This window comes from Bos taurus, chromosome 22 (genome assembly GCF_002263795.3).
Source record: "Bos taurus isolate L1 Dominette 01449 registration number 42190680 breed Hereford chromosome 22, ARS-UCD2.0, whole genome shotgun sequence".
NCBI lineage: Eukaryota > Metazoa > Chordata > Mammalia > Artiodactyla > Bovidae > Bos > Bos taurus.
In genome coordinates, this window is record NC_037349.1 from 9,250,413 (window position 1) to 9,263,685 (window position 13,273).

The following is a 13,273-nucleotide window of genomic DNA, read 5'->3' on the forward strand; positions in this document are numbered from 1 at the left end:
TGTCTCCTATACAATGTCACGAACCTCATTCCATAGTTCATCAGGCACTCTATCTATCAGATCTAGGCCCTTAAATCTAGTTCTCACTTCCACTGTATAATCATAAGGGATTTGATTTAGGTCATACCTGAATGGTCTAGTGGTTTTCCCTACTTTCTCAATTTAAGTTTGAATTTGGCAATATAAGTAACTATTAATCAATAGTTACTTATAAAATTCCATATTATAGTCTTATTTTGAAATTTTGTACCAAGGAGAAGATAACTCTGTGATTGGTTACTTCACATCCTCTTTCAAAAGAAAATTAAGTTTCTCTCTTTACAGTGTCTTTGAGAAAATTTAGAACTAGCTCTCATATTCAATCATGTTAACCAGGTTTGCTTAGTAGGTGACTGTATTTGACTTGTAGCATTTGAATTAGACTGTGTATGTGTGTGTGTAACACACTCATTACATACAGTTACATTGTAAGACACTTCAAATTCATTTTTCCCATCAGTTAAGTATTAAAATATGAATCAGTAGTTCAAGAAGAAGGAATCTGAAATTCTGTCTTCATAGTCATGGCAGAGTTATTTTAGTCATATGTCTTTTAAGAGCTGCCACACTTCTTGGCCGCAGAAACAGTTTCTTCAAGGAGCAATTTTGGGGGAACACACATTGGGAATCCCAGCTTTAGAGATATTCAGCTGTCTATAGGGGAATGTCACCTGCAGGCAGCTGAGGGAAGAAACTGGACTAGTAACATTACTCTCTCACCAGGCATTTCATAGAGAAGGAGAAGAAAGGAAATAACTACATTTGCACTCGTTCATACCTTTGGAATTCACTGGCTTTCCATAGACCTGATCATCCCAAAGCAGCTATGCAGATTGACCGGTGGAATGGAATATTGAAATGGCTGACAGCACTTTGCAGACTGGGGATTTGTCCAATCCAGTGACATTTATTTTCAGAGGTTCTTATCAGTTTACGATTCTCCCATATTTAGAAAACAAAGGTCTTGGAATCAAAAGAGTGGATAAAAGAGAAAAAAAGCCCTGAGTCTTGGATGGTCATAGTCTCAATTTATGCTTAGTGTAGATCAGTTACCAGCTGTTAATTATTTTAGACCCCTCTCACACAAAATTGTTACATCTGGATAATAAATATGGCCTCTACTCTCACTTTGAGAGAGTATTTGCTTACGTTTCGTTCAAAGATAGTATTTACCAGACTAAATAGGATGTTCTATTTGCTTACCATGTTAATTGGTTTATTTTTACTTTCCCCGTTAAAGTAATTTGTTAAAACTGTATTGGGACTCTTCTAAATGAAGACACGTGTTGACTTTTGACTTCTTATTCTTTGTAAAATATTATTTGAAATGCCAATAGCATACATAGACTAAAGGCAGACAGCGTGGAGGCAATCAGAAAAACAAGGCTTTTTATTTTCATTTTTTCCAGTAACTCTAAATGTGGATAGAAGAAAGCTGAACCAGAGCAGAAATAATGGTAGCTCACAGTCCATGCAGTAGAAGATGGAAATGGATTTACAAATTGGTGCATGTATTGAAACATCAAGGCCGCTGTCCCATGATAGGAACAGTAGACTAGTTAAAAGAAAGACAGAAAAGTTAAAAGAACATAAAGGTTGCACTTAAATGATGTATCCAAGAGAGTCAACTCAGAAGCACATAGTAGTGGTTCCCCTCAACTAGGGGTTGGGGGGAACAAAGGCCTGTTGTTTCATGAGTATGAAGTTTTAATTGTGCTAGATAAATCAGTCTAGAGAGCCACCGTACAACATGCTGCCCAGAGTTAAAAACACAGTATTGTACACTTCAGAATGTATTACGGTCACGAAAACAAAGGGTCACAAGGAGACTTTGGGAATTATTGGATAAATCTATTGAGTAGATCTATTCATTTGATTGTAGTAATGGCATCAGAGATGTTCACTTGTGTTCAAGCTTATCAGATTGTACCCATTAAATATGTGCATTTCCTATCAAGTATCTCTCAAGAAAGCTGTTTTAAAAATATAAAGAACTTTGCCTTTTGATGGTTTGGGTTGACATCACCCTCTCTGCTCCTTTGCCTCCAGCACCCTTGTTCAGCATCCACATTAGGAATTAAAGGTTCAGAGTCAGTACTTTTAACATTTTGGTATTCAGAGAGGAGAAACTAACTAAATAAAGCAGACCCACTAATTTTAACATAAATAAATGTTAGAGACAATAAGATAAGAGTATTTTTAAATTTCTAATTTATATTGTCAGAAAGTTAGAGAAGATATTCAGTCATTAAACAAAAAACAGGCTGCTATGGAAAGTAAACTATTGTAAAATTACCAAGAGTTCATGAGGCAGAGGTTGCCTTTAAAGTCTGGTGGTGTAATCACTTCCTAGAGACCAACCCTGCTGGTGATGACATCTACACTTCTGGACAGAATAAAAAGAGATAAATACTTAGTAATTCTGAAAAAATTAAAAAAATGTTTTAAGTTGACAGATTTTGGAGGAGACTCAATAATTGTAGAAGAAATTCCCATTCATTTGTATTGTGACTTCAAGTGTAGGCTGTAGTGTACAGCAGCAAGGTGGTCAGAGAGAAGGAAGGAGTCTAGGCTGTGCTCGGTGTCCACTGAGAACTGAGAAAACTAATCTAGAAGGGAGTGCCATGTAAACACCGCACAAGTCTCATGCTTTTTAGTGAATCACTTATATGAGAAACAGACTAAAACAGTGTAGGAAAGGCTTATCTAGTTACCCTGAGATTTGAACCACAAATATAGAGCTCACAATATAAGTTTAAGCATATCGATTGGTTTGGGGGAAAAAATCAGAGGAATTTAATAGAATTCATATCATAACTTCCCCTACAATTTTGGATCTAATCAAAAATTATTAATCATGTAAAGAACAAGGGCAGTGTGACCCATATTCAGGAGAAGCAACAAAGGTTGCTAACCATGAAATGATGTGTATGTTGGAACTGGTAGACAAAACATTTAAAAAGCTATTATACGTATACTCAATGATATAGAGAAAACATGCTCAAAATAATAAAACAGTACATATCAGCCTATAAATAGAAATGATAAAATTTAGAAATGAAAATTATAATATCAGAATGAAAAATTATCCAGTTGGTTTAACAGAAAAAATGTGGAGATTACAGGTGAAAACATTGAGAATTTACAGATTAATCAATATAATTTATCAAATCAGAACAAAGAAAAATGAAGTTGAATAAATATGAACAGAATCACAGGGACCTATGAGACTATATCAAGAAATCTAACATAGGTGCATTTAGACTTCCAAAAGGAGAAGAGAATGAACGTAGGAAAGAGAAAATATTTCCCTAATTTGGTTAAAAACAGAAATTTATGAACTCAAGGAACACGATGGACAGAACACAGGATAACATAAAAATGCATTAGCATATAATACTCAAATTGCTGAATACAAATGATATAGAGGTCTTAAAGCAGTCAGAGAAAACCAAAACGTTATATGTGTAAAATAATTATTTGAGTGAATGCTGACTTCTTAGAAGAAAAGAATCATGGGAATTAAAAGACAGGAAAGCAGCAGGTTTACAATGCTGAAAGAAAGAAAATAACGCAGCCAACTCCATATTTAGTAAAAATATTCAAGAATGAAAATGAAACGAAAACATTTTCAAGTAAAATAAACTTAGAATTCATCAGTTGCAGACCTAAAATCCAAAAATGCTGAAGGATGGTCTTAAGTTTGAAGGAACATGCTATCAGATGACACTTGATTCTTGAAGAAGCAATGAAAAATACCATATATGATTTTAAAAACTGAGTAAATATTTTTTAAAACTACCTTTTTCTCTTAGACACTTCTTCTAAAGCAAAACTTTATCTTGTGTGATTTATATTATGTGCTTATGTAGTACGTATTACAACTCTATTCTAACAACTTCTGTTTCTTGGTAAGATGACAAAGCTTAGAGAGAACAAGTATTTCTATCGCAACAACTAGGAAAAGCTGGATACATTATCAAAAAACAAAGACATTTTCAGATCTTTCATTTTGGCTAAGGTTCTGTGTGAAGTTTATCCCTCACACAGAACCTCTTCTGTGTAAAGGAACAAAGGCATTTGGCCAACATGTAGAGCTGGCATAAAAATCTAGAAATTTGAAAGGTTTGCATGCATGACTGGTTTTCCCCAGTGAACATCTGTTAAGTCAGATGACATTGGGGGAACCTAGGGAACTCGCCTGTAAGTTTCTAGAAGACAAAATAGAATCTCATTTAGTCCCACAGTATTTAGGAGAGCCTTGGTAGGGCTAAGGGCTTGACTCAGCACATGTCAACTTATCCATTTAAGATTCTATACACGGGAAGGGGAGTGAGCTGCAGGTATGTTCTTCGCTGTGGTCAACTTTAGCCTCATCTCACAGGAGCACTCAACTAGGAATTGTACCAGAATTGTCCCTCCTTGAGGTAGGGTGTCTTTTTTGCCCCTCATGTCAGTTTTTCATTGATTGCAGTCTATCCCCCTGCAGAAGTGAAGGAGAGCACCTTCCGTCCTCCATTCCTCAGGGAAATCTTTAAGAATGGAGGGTGGCTCTGAGTCAGCACTTAGGAGTCAGCACTTTCCACAGCAGGGGGATGAATGTGATACTGACCAGGATTCTTGGCCTTTCGCAATCAATAGACATTGACTACAGGCCAGACAGGAAGTCCAGGTGAGGCTTTACTGGGATCCCTGATGCCATAGTAGGGAGCAGGAACAAACAGCAGGCTCCCTTGCTTGCTTGCTCCCTGGGTGGTGGCAAGCTTGTCCCTTCCTCTTTGGCAAGAGGGCAGGAATGTGTCCAGGGATTGGGCTCAAGGGGTGGCTCAGGTAGTTTTGCCCACCACTCTGGTGGTATTGACTGCAGAGGGGCATGTGCAGTACCCGGCTTTTTCTGCCAACACCCAGTTTTTGCTCCAGGCTCTTCAAAAGCAGCAGTTGGGCTTTTTTGGTCTTTTTGTATCTTTTGGTTCAGGATTTGCCCCAACTGCAGCATGCACTGGTACATTTAGTCCCATATAGTTTCTTTGTATTTTGTTGCTCGAGGAGATGTTTGTCCAGCTGCAAGCAGTGCAGCAAAGGGACCTAGACCCCAGCCTGTATCAGATGCCCCAGTCTTGTAGAGGGCATCTATGTGGGGCACAGCACGGGCCATGGTAGCATCCACTAGAAATAACTGTTAGCTTTTGTATATGTGCCCTTCTTTGGTCTTTGTGAAGATAATTCTCTGTGTAAACACTCTGTTTCCTTGTTCTAAACCATAGGTGACCTTGGAGAAGCACTCAGACTATCAGTGCACCTTCTAAATATCAAACACCATCAAGGAGATTGAAGGGATGATTATGAAATAATAGCCACTGACGTGGAGGAAGGGTTTATATTCCAGGCTAATTTCATGTGAAAGTGCTCTCCTTTCTTGAGAATGTGTGTGTAGCGGGGGGGGAGAGGCGGGGAGTGGATATATCCAAAATCACAAGTGAACTACGTTTTGTAGTGAATTAATCACAATCACACCCAGTTTTCAACACATTAGAGAGTATTAACATTCTGATTATATGAGACAGTTGACTGGGTGTCTGTATTTCTGTGAGCAACTGAAAAGAAAAGGTCTTACTGGCTTGTTTCACTGCTCTTAGTTTTCAATAATATTGTGATTTTGCTGACAGAAGTTGATTGCTGAATTGATTGAAGTGTCATGGTTTACACATTTTTATGGACATGTAAAATTGTTTTATACCCCTTTCCATCCTTTATATTTTTCTGCTATGTAATGTTGTATTTTTCTAAGCATTCTTCAATAGCCACTTCCTCCCCCATGTAACCTTCTGGTGGTATAGCTTCAGAAGAATTGTGTTTAAATAGTGATTTATGAATATAAAGAGTTGATAAGCATATTTGAATCCTCACAGTGTAGAAATGTCTATATGTTCATTTTAGTATAAGAAGATTGCTAATCTTCACGGTGATCCTGAGGAGAAAAAGGTGACCAAGTTCAGCTCTTAGAGCAAATACATTTTTTTCTTTCCTCTTCTTTAAAAATTGGCCTCAACACAACAGCAGGATTTTATGGGATTCTTGCATTTATGTATTCTGTTTTAGCTCTCCAAAGTTCAACAAATATAATTCTGCTTGCATTCTAATTACTATTTAATATCTCAGAGCCTCTGAATTATGCTTTTTGCTTAATAACTGTTTAACTCAATTTGTTTTACATAATGATTCAAAGAATTTGTCACTGGAGTTTGCCATGTATGGAGTTTGTTCTCTCCATTTTGGAATTGTTTCATTTAGTAAAACATGGTGATATTTGTGTCTAACAAAACTGCTAAATTAATCTTTTGTTTATAGAGTTATGTTTCCATTTTATATTTATTAACAGCAGAATCAAAGCTTCCATTCTCATTAGAATTTTACCTTAGAACTGCTAGGAGTACCAAACTCTGATTGGACGAGATATCTTTTGACTGAAATGTGTAGTCCCAACTCTGAGACTTTCAGAAAGTTCCTTATATGGTCTGACCATCATTCTTTGTATAAAGCACTTTTGGACTAAATGAAAACTCTTGTCTGTAGTAGTTTTAATACTATTTGTCAGTGTTCTTCACAGACTAGAATGAACCTAGTTTTTTTTAATGGATATGTTTGAATGCAATGAACCTTGTTTTTTTTAATGGACAATTATTAATTTTTTAATATATTAATTTATTTGGCCGTGCCAGTTCCTAGTTGTGGCATGTGGAATCTTTGATCTTAGTTGAGGCATGTTGGATCTAGTTCCCTGAGCAGGGAGTGTACCCAGCCCCCTGCACTGGGAGCACAGTCTTAGTCACTGGACCACCAGGGTAGTCCCTGAACTTTGTGTTAATGAATAAAATAGATACATCCATATACAAAGCTGGAAATTTAAAGTCCCTTTGAGTGACTTAGTGTATCAGTCAATGATATTTTTTCATTTGTCTCTCTTCTCTGCCCAAACTTCTGGGTTAATATATTTCTAATCTTTGTCTTGGCCTTAGGTTTCCTGAGTGCAAGGGCTTTGTTTTATTTGTATCTATATTCCCATCTACCCAACCTAATTTATGGTGCAACTAGTTGTAGCTAAACAAAAAGTTCATTTAGCTTTCAAAATGATGATGTCTATGATTAGTTTAACCTAAAAAAAAAAAAATCACAGTAAATTTGCTTCGTTATGAAGTCGTCCACTCTGAACTTGGGAACATTATCATATTAAAAGTGATTTTGAGTTAGCTTTACTAGCATTAGAAAAGGAAAATACACAACAGGAAGGAATCTAACCACTGAGAAAAATCTGAAAAACCAATGAAAGAAAGCAGAGTAAATTGATATTGGTATGAATAGTTTCACTCTGACACTTGAGTTGAGAGGGAGATTAGGCAGCTGATTAGCCTCTAAAATGATGGCAGTATTTCTTACGTATTCAAAATATGTCCTGTATTTTACTAAATGTTTACACTTCCAAATTGCCAGATTGTTTTTTTTTGAAGTACTTGAGTTTTTAAATTACGTAGATAAGGATTCTAAAAAAAAAAATGGCATAAGGAAAAAAAATAGCTCTGATATTCTAATAATTTGTTCATAAATTAAAATGTTTATACCCTCTTATAAGGATATTGCTTTCCCTTATTTCAACATTTTCAGGTACAGTTCTCTAGTTTTGCTGGTTAATGCTATGAAATGGTATTCTAACAATTACAGCCAGAGAACTTGTCTGGCTTAAATATATTTCATGCTTTCTCTTTCTTCCATGTCTTGTTAGTTTGGGCAAAGGTGAAATCCAAAATATGATGCCTAGAATTAGTCATGTTTGTATGACCATAGGGAGCTTATGTTGAAACATGGTGATTGCTCACCAAAATATTACATAGAACTAACAAAAGTATATTGTCTGGGTAGATGTGATTTTGGCTGAGCATGGTCAGGCTTGTGACCTAAAGATACATGGGAGTCTAATGGAAGCAGGTTAGGGTGGATCAAGAGGAGCCGGAAAACAAGAGGCAGAGTATGGAGAAAAACCCAGTTGGGTGGTGGGAGAACAGGAGCCAGATTCCAATCTAAGGGCAAGCAGTAGAGAACAGACCAAAGGGAGAACATTCGAGAGGTTTACCCTGGATGCAGGAAGAGGGAGATACTTACATAGGACTTTACGGCAGTAGGGAAGGTTTCAGTTAAACACAAGATCTCCTTCTTGAGTAGCAAGGGGTGGTAATATCCCCTTTTTTCACTTCTACTCTGTGGACTTTCTGAAGGTTGAAGGAAAACACTCCCACATACTCCTTCAGGGTGTGTCACTGAACAGATATGAGTATTTCTCATGTGCCAGAAATCTGAACAGATATGAGTATTTCTCATGTGCCACTAATCATCATCGTATCAGCAAGAGTTTAGCCATTCCCTCAAAACTTTCTCAGTTGCACAACCCAAGTTACCCAAGTCTGTGTTAAGGAGGTATATGCAAGCCACTAAGCTGTTGCTAGAAATAGAACTGTGAAGTATGTCTCAAACATCACAAGGTTTACTTGGGTATCAAGTTCAAGCAATATGTCTTAGTCAATATTGAGTCTGTTCATTAAGTACTGACCATGATGAAAAGATGTTGCATTCCTTATCTCTGGGGTGACTACATATGTGAGATAGCATGGACAAGTCCAGCTTTACAACTGGTTCTGGTATCATTATTAGGCATATCCATTTTGTTTTGGAAAGTGTCCTGCTTTGCATAATAAACTGTGCAGTCATCCCACCTACTCCAAGCGTCACTCTACTTACCCTCTTCACATAAACACATACATTATTTTAATGGTTATCATGTGATACCGAAGTATGCTTCTTTTCTGTCTTCCCATCAGTGATGATTTCATCTTTGTTAACCTACTCTATTTTCAGCTGAGTATTGGCTGAGTGGATATGTGAATCATTGGTAAAAAATCTTTTTTTTTTCTTCTGTACTTTGATGAAGTGTGAAGGCAGTATGGACAACTGTGAAGGAGAAGGATTGTCTCGAAACACCATGAAGCTGACTGGGGAGAACAGTAGTCCAAAGGTGCAAAACACAGATGACTACCATGAACATCCAGAAGAAGCATTCATTAGCTAAATACATTCTCATCCAGGAAGTTAAATCTCTCTTGGATACTTCAGGTTATGCTGAGTAAAATTAGTGATCCATCTATAGCCATTCATCTATCTCTTTTCAAAAACAGCTAGTTATATCGTCCAGTTCAGGTCAAATAGCTTGTTAAGTAGAGTTTATCTTGGATGGAAGTATTGAAAAGGGGGAAATTACCCATCGCATAAAGCTCTATTAAGAAAGTTAAGCCCTCACTGCAAGGGGTGCTTCATCAGCATGACTGCATACTTTTCTTACCATTTTTAGCTTTACAGACTCTTCTTTAATTGAAACCCAATATGAGTTTATTGCTGACACATGGTAAAAATCTTGCTTATACAGTACATAGATCTGTCTCTAAAGCCAATAGTCTTACATTGTTTGTTTCCTAATTAGCACAGATACTATATGAAAAATGCAAGAGACATCTGTTAGGTGGAGATGCCTATCAGTTCTAATTGATTTTTTTTTTTTTATTGCCTGGATAACCCAGAGATATTGATGGTTTTGATGTGTCTTAGAAATTCCTTTAATGAGCACAGTTTCTTTGTGCATTTACGCTAATTTAGAGGTATTTTTAGTAAGTTCTTCATTCATGTCGCATAGAGCATGGTGGCAGGATTGAGTAGCAGCAGTAATATATTTTTGTCTGTCATGATCTGGAGTTTGAAATTATCATGGGTGTCAGGATATCAGAAGTGTGTAAGCTACCTGGTACATAGAACTTGTTGCAAAATATATAACTGACTGTGAAGTCTTTTAAAAAATCATTAACTGTTCTGCAGCAGAGCTTGAAGAGTAGATTTCAGATCATGTACAGAATCTTGTTAAAAGTAAGATCCAGTTGTTGCTGTGTTTTAGCCACAACAGTTACTGGCCTATGCACTGTATTTGTGGTTCTGTGCAATACCCTCCCTAGCATCTGCCCTGCACACACAAGCTTTACATACACTGGCCTTACATCCATGATGAACTTTGTGCCCCTGTGCTAGCATCACACGCTAACTAGTCATGTGCTTTCTCTTTGACCTACTGGGAAGTCTACCCTCTGAAATCAAGGCTTTCCTGAATTCATCTTTGTATTTCTAATGCCTGGTGTATTATCTGGCATATCAAAGGAGCTCACTCAATAATTTACAAATGAATAAAATCTTGGGCAAGCTATGATAAGCTTGTATCCTCATCTATAAAATGAAGCTAATAGTATCTAACCCACATTGCTTTTGTGAAACAAATACTTGACACAAAATACTTAGCTCCGTATCTGAAATACATTAAGAACATCAGAGAATTAAAAGTCCCATCTAATTCTCTTTAGGTTTGATTTAAAGATTATACAGAACATAAACTAAAAAAGACATTTCTCTGGAGTCACAGTGGCCTCTCTCAGGTCTTTTCCTTGCCTGGAACACAGCCATTTCTTCTAGCTGGACCCTAAGGAACATGATTCTGGGAGAAGTGGCTTTCAAGTATCAATCTCTCATCGACACTTGAGCTCATCTCTCAGCTGGTATCCTGCTTTGTCAAATGCAGATGATAATTCCGAATTCAGAGTGTGTTGTGATGACTAGTTGACAAGTTGTTTGTAAATCAAAGGGTGTTGCAAGTGGAATAGAGTTGACTCTGAATACACATATCAGCATCTCCCTCTAATTGACACTGGTCACAGAGAATGAATCTCCATAATTTTCTTTTTTGGTACTTGTATATACCTATCCCTGGATTTAGCCATTAGCTTCCCTGGTGGCTTAGCAGTAAAGAATCCGCCTGCCAATGCAGGAGACCTGGGTTCAATCCCTGGGTCAGGAAGATCCCCTGGAGAAGGAAATGGCAACCCATTCCCTTACCTGGGAAATCCCACAGATAGAGGGGCCTGGTGGGCTATAGTTGATGGGGTCCCAAAGAGTTGGACATGACTTAGTGACTGAACAACAAACAAAGCAACAACCTATGGCCTCAGAAAGGATTACGGTTATTTTAACAGGAAAGCAAAGAGGAAGGATTTCATTCTCTGTGACCAGTGTCAATTAGAGGGAGATGCTGATATGTGTATTCAGAGTCAACTCTATTCCACTTGCAACACCCTTTGATTTACAACTTGTCAACTAGTCATCACAACACACTCTGAATTCGGAATTATCATCTGCATTTGACAAAGCAGGATACCAGCTGAGAGATGGGCTCAAGTGTCGATGAGAGATTGATACTTGAAAGCCACTTCTCCCAGAATCATGTTCCTTAGGGTCCAGCTAGAAGAAATGGCTGTGTTCCAGGCAAGGAAAAGACCTGAGAGAGGCCACTGTGACTCCAGAGAAATGTCTTTTTTAGTTTATGTTCTGTATAATCTTTAAATCAAACCTAAAGAGAATTAGATGGGACTTTGTTAAATTTAATCTAATTCCCTGACCTCATTCATGTCAATGATGAACCATTCAGTGCAAATTTCTTTTATCTTTTCTTTAAATTTCTCCTCTTTCCTTACCAAGAAAACTTGCAGATTTCTTAATTCAAAGCCAAATAATAACAATAGCTACCATTTGCTTGGCACTTTTATCTAGTGGCAGCCATTTTTCTGAATGCCAAGCATGTAAGGTAACTGTCATCTTTATTTCACACATGGGTAAACTGAAGCCCAGAAACAGGAAGTAGTTTATCCAAGACCTCCATTTAGTAGGGGGCAGCCTCTTCCCCTGGAAATTTCTTTGCATTACATCATGCTTCATCTATGTCAAAATCATTCCACATAGTATAGTCAGAACTGTAGCCAAAGCAATTAACAAGCCAGCAAAAGTGAGACTGGAATGTCTTGTATCAGAAAGTAAGGATGTGTTCACCAGTAGACGGAGGTGTTTCAGGAAGAACATGGGCGTTTGAGAAGGTCTTGCTCACCCCTCATTTCACCCCCTCCTACTGCTGCTCCTTGTCATTATCACCACATATAATGCATTACTTCTAGTCTCTAACATACATTTGTTTTGCATTCATTATCTCTGCTATTTATTTTTATTTTTAACATGCTTTATACCTCTGAGCTGGAATTCATTGTCTGGTTCTGACATTCATCTGCCTAGTGACTACCTATTCAAACTCTATATCAATACTAGAGCCTCTCTCCTCTTAAGGATCCTCCTCGGCTACTCCATGTGGAGTAAGGGCCTCTCCTCAGTCTTCACAGAGTGCAGTCCAAGCATTTACCTTCCAGATATAATCAGCCATTGTCGATTCACCCTCATCCTGGACTCAGAGTTCCTTGAGAGCTATGATGGTTAATTCTATGTGTCAACTTGGCAAGGCCATGACACCCAGATGTTTGGTCAAATGTTATTCTAGATATTTCTGTGAAACAATTTGTGGATGAGATTAACATTAAGTCACCATACTTTGAGTAAAGCTGGGCTTCCTTGGGGCTCAGCTGGTAAAGAATCTGCCCACAATGCAAGAGACCTAGGTTCAATCCCTGGGTTGGAAAGATCCCCTGGATAAGGAAAAGGCTGCCCATTCTAGTATTCTGGCCCAGAGAATTCCATGGACTATATAGTCCATGGGGTTGCAAAGAGTCATATACAACTGAATGACTTTCACTTTTGCTTTGAGTGAAGCAGATGATCTTCCATAATGTGGGTGGGCCTCATCTAATCAGTGGAAGGCCTATAATAGAAAAAGACTGATTTTCCCTGATGAAGAGGAAATCCTACTATCAGTCAACCTTTGGACTTGAACTGCAGCATCAAATCTTCTTTAGCATGCTAGAGTATCCTGCACTCTTTGTACTTGATAATCACCACATTGCATGAGTCCATTTCTTAAAATAAAGCTCTCGAGATAGAGAGATAAAGAGAGAGATGGATAGGGATATCTCCTTTTTGTTCAGTTTTTCTGAAGACCCTGATTGTTAAAGAAAATCTCTATCTTATCATTTTTGTATTCTTAAATAGGAGATAAAGCCTAACACATAGCAGGTTCTCAATAAATAATCAAAGAATGAAAGAATGAGAGGTTTGCACAAGAAAGTAAAAAAAAAGGTGATGAGTACTGAGTGATGTAAAAAATCATGTATATAATATGTGATTTTATATATTATATATGAGACCAACCATACATAGATAT